Raw genomic sequence first — 4,620 nt, 5'->3', positions numbered from 1 at the left:
TCTGTGAGACACCACAGTGCTCACACCTTGAGTTGCAGCTGGAAGGGGAAAATGAGGCTTCATTCACGCTGTACACGTGGTCTCACCCTGCTCCAAAAGCAGAGGCGAGGTGGAGGAGGTGACTTCCACCCAGCACCCTCCATCCCTCTCACCTGTATCTTCCTCCCGACTTCAGGCAGCCCCAGTGTCCCAGAGCTCCCTCTGGGGAAGAGCTGGGCTCTGCCGGTGAGTTGTCATCGTGGAAGGTTTCAAACCATGGCAAATGATGGAAATGGAAAAGGCTGGGAGGACTGGGCAGACTCCCTCCCAGATGTGTGGTGTTGCATTTCACCCTGACCCACGCCTGGCTTTTCTGGGAAAGGTCTGTATTACAGAAATTAAATTCCAGTTTTTCCCCCACAGGCCCATGATGTTTGGTCTGGGTTTTCCTTTTTTTTTTTTTTAATTTACTGAATTTTACACGAACCAGCTTTTCCGATTTACTGAATTTTACACAAAAGTTCTTTCCTTGTTAAAGCTCATGAGCTGTGCTTCAAAAGGAAATAAAACTCAGCCATGCAAAGCCATACAGCTTGGAGTGATTGGTTTATTCCCACTTTGATCTTCCAGATGCCCTCCCTGACATTACAGTTCCCTCTGCAGTGACGCGGTTTTGTGTCAGAGGGTCTTTCCTCTCCATGAGCTGTTCTGAGAGATCCAGGTCAACATCCTGTTGAATCTGGAGGAAAAGAAGAGTTCTTGAGAAACAGGGAGACGTGTTGCCAGAAAAGGAGTCTTGGCCAAAAGGACGGGATTGCCAGACTGCCTGAACTCTCACTGAACCGAGGAGCAGGCCGGCCCCAAGGATCCCAGAAATCTCCAAATAGCAAGAAATATTCAAAAATCTGAGGCTTTAACTGTTTTCATTATACTAGTTTGATTTAGCCCCCATTTCACTTTTTGTTTTAATATCTTTTTCCGTATCCTAGGGCTTCACAGTGGACATTGCAAGGGGTTAACCCTAGATAGGCTTTTCCTCTATAAAGATAGGGTGTAGAAACTTTCAGCTTTACTTTCTTATCGTTTCTGGGAAATAAAATAATTTCATGTGCCATATTTTCCTTTTCCTTCTTTCCCTTTTTAAGGACGTGTTGTAACCAGTGGTGCACAAATGACTCCTTGCTCAGATAAGACATTATGTTTTTATCCTTGGACTGTGCCCCAGGCTTCCAATAATGCCAGCATCAGCTAAGTTGGGATCTGATTACTCGTTCTTGCCTCTTACTCAATGTCAGGCTTGATTATGCCCATTAATCTGGTTGGTTTGTTTTTTTTTTTAAACTGAGCTGTGGGCACAATCCTGCCTGATTCTCAGCACTCTGCTACTATTACAGCAAGTTTTTCACGTTTCTACAATGCTAGGTTTTTGGGGTTTTGGGGTGGGGGGGGTGATTTTCCCCCATTTTTTTTCCAATCCATTTTTTTAAATGGATTTCTCCCCATTAAAATAACCATTTTGGTATTTATCAAGCTTTTGGGCAGCTGTGGCTCAGACAGGAGAAATCTGGGCCCCTGCCCTGATCTTGTTGGCTTTAGAGATCTCTCAGTGTTTTCCATCCCTCAGTCTGATGTGAGGGTTGAGGATAATTTCCAAGCAAAGCTGTGGGATGAGGATGTGCTTGGACGATTTTCGTTCTGGGAATCACAAAAGGTTATAGAGCAAATTTCGTAGTTCAGGACCAGATTTCAGCACCACATCCACACTGATAATCAGGACTGACTTGTGGAGGGTGGTGTTGGAGGGACAGAATGTGGCATTTGTTCCAAACAGATGTCAACACCCTGCTCCAAACCACTCCAGCCCAAAAGCAGCCCTGAAGATGGACAAAACCTCGCTGAGGTTTGGGCAGTTTCTTCTTTTTCCTCTCCCTGCTTTCTTACATCACTTTCTGAGCCACAGCTGCAATCCAACCAGGACCTACTCAAGGCTGGGGCTGAGTTTTATCAATATCAGGAGAAACCAAACTCACCCCGAGGTGGCCTCTGAGCTCACTGTCACAGTGACAATGGCCCAGCCAGGAATCCCCAGCTGGTTTCTTATTGCCTTACCAACCTGAGAGCAGCCAGGGAGACAGGAAGAGAACTCAGATCCTTCCCAGGCTGGGGCCACAGAAAGGATGGATTTGAGAAGAGGTTTGTGAGGTTGGCCAACACTTTGTGCTGAGACACTTCCCAGGGAGCCTTGCTTGGGTGCTCAGGCACTCACTCACCTGCACAGGCATCTTAGGTGGATAACCGAGGGCAAAACTGGCATAACTCAATCTTGCCAGTCTGGAAATGGACGTCAATCCTCCTCCATATGGACATAATCCTCTTTTCAATGTGTTTTCCATTCATTCCTGTTTTGACTCTGAGGCTGGATAGAGCTGGAGGGTGCAGGGGAAAGAGGAGAAGGGAGAAAGAACCAGAGTTAAGTTTAATAAAAATAATACGAGCGTTCAAAGTTCGAGCTCTGGGAATGAATCAATGTGGATTCTCCTGTGTGAGGGCACAGGGCAGGCTCTGAAGAACACATGGAACCAATAAGACAACACACTTATTCCTAGAAATAAAGCTCAGGTGCTCTTGGGAGCGCTTGTTAGACAAGATGAAGTGCAGCAAAGATAAGGACACTTTGATTGATTAAGAGAGAACACAAAGTACTGTGGGCAGGGCGTCAGAAACAACATTTCTTTGGCGAGGTAAGTGCTGGGGGAAGATGTTTGCAAGCCATGGAAGCTGCACATCCATCTCTGGAAGCTGATTTTAATGGAAAGTAACTGCATATGGGGAGAGGTGTCTGAGAGACTAAAACTTAATGAAGGACTTGTTGGTATGCAAAATGGTGAGGCAGAAGTCACTAAATGCATTTTTGGAACAGAAGTTTTCTTCTTTTATTCATAGAAAGCCATTGAAAATCCCCTACCACTGCTGTGAAATTTCCTCTGACTGAAATGCAGCAATAATTACATTCTTGTGAACCTGCAGGGTTTAGGAAAAGGGTTTTTATGCAGTGAGCATAAATCCCTCAATTATCAGTTGGTTCTCAGAAGCAACACTGGCCATAATACTACCTACCTGGCCAGGTGGTGATGGGATAAAAACAATAATTTAAAGACAGAAGGAAGCAAGGCCCTTTTCTGGGTAATGTATAATCAGAAACAGTGTGCTTCTGACATTATAAGCAGTGTGAAGTCATATCCTTAACATGTAATTACCATTTCAAAGTTATCTAGACCAGATGTTGTTAAATCAGCTCCCTCCTTTCCTGGGTGCAGTTTGATATTTGTGATGCACTAAACAGCAAAATGTTTCTTTCCATTTTCAGGTATTTCTTATTAAAATGAACATTACATTTCTACCTGTTGTGACCTCCACTGTGAGGGTCTCCTTGTTCTTCCAGCTGTTACCTCCCAAAAAGATTCTGTGTAAGAGAAATAAATAAAACAAATAAATACAAATAATTTAACAAATAAATAAAAATAATTTAAGAAATTTCTAAAGTCCAATGATGGACAATGACCTGATGGACATGGCAGAGCATCACCCATCATGCAGGAGGATGGAAAGGAGAAAAAAACAAAAAAAATCAGGACCTTCACCTCCTTTCTCTCCAGACAAACTTATTTGGTTTTACTGCTGCCAAACACGTTCATTTATCATTTACTCATTTTGCTTTAGAACAATGAGGTTAGCTCTTACATAACAACCCTTTGGAGTAAATAGAAACTTAAGCAAGCTCCAGTCACTATGCTGGAAAAAATCCTTTACAACAATTTAAACAAGCAAGCAAACAAACCAAAAAAAACAAAAAACAAAAACCCCAAACCACGACATTCCCCCAAAAAAACCCCACAACAACAAAAAACCAAACCCAAACCAAATTAAAAAACCCTTAAATTCTCTTTCCACTGGGTTGGAATGATGGATTCTGGTCTTTACACTCTGTCAAGTACAAACCACCCAGAGACCCCCCCTGCCAGCAGTGACTCCAGGCTGGCTAATTTGTGAAATCTGTGACATTCCCAGTTACTTCACTGAATGTTCAGCACAGATGAAACCTGACTTGGATTTGGGGAATAACTCTAAGATGTTTTACATTTTTCTGATGACCAAAGGTCAGGCTGATGACTTGTTCTTTCTGAGTTCACTTAACTTTTGTTCTTGGCTGCAGAGCACTTGGCCAGGGCCCGAATTTCAGAAGCACAAAGGGCTCCCTTTGATTTCCAAATGTGAAGCAGCCTGAATTTCAGCTCTGTTGAGAAACGGGAGCTCCCACTGGGAATAACAACTGGATTTGCAAAGAAGTAGCCGCAGGTCACTGGTGATTTAGAAATAAATCCCCTTTTTTGGACACCTGAGTGAAATCTGATTAAAATCTCATTTCCCTTACGTGGGGTCCAAGACCTTTTAAAAACCTGTCCCTGCCTGGCAAAAGCTCCACAGCCAACACCTGATGTCTCCATGCACCAGTTGGAATTTCTCTTCTTTGTTTCCCATAAGCAGAAGAAAATTCTCAGTAAAAAGAAATGCCCACAATATTTTTGAAAAAAAAAATAATATTTTTCCTGACATTAACAAATACTTCTATCAGTGGGTATT

At 43.1% G+C, this 4,620-nt stretch overlaps 1 long non-coding RNA gene across 1 annotated transcript; it reads right to left on the bottom strand.

Moving 5' to 3' along the window:
* Positions 1-475: 475 nt before the first annotated feature.
* Positions 476-3,436, bottom strand: LOC119705696. The gene is made up of 3 exons (XR_005258295.1): positions 3,237-3,436; positions 2,250-2,405; positions 476-718 (listed from the first exon to the last, which is right to left on the bottom strand). It is a non-coding gene; the product is annotated as an uncharacterized LOC119705696 (long non-coding RNA).
* Positions 3,437-4,620: the final 1,184 nt, after the last annotated feature.

The sequence above is a fragment of the Motacilla alba genome, chromosome 11 (assembly GCF_015832195.1).
Source record: "Motacilla alba alba isolate MOTALB_02 chromosome 11, Motacilla_alba_V1.0_pri, whole genome shotgun sequence".
NCBI lineage: Eukaryota > Metazoa > Chordata > Aves > Passeriformes > Motacillidae > Motacilla > Motacilla alba.
This window is presented reverse-complemented; position numbering and strand designations above follow the sequence as displayed.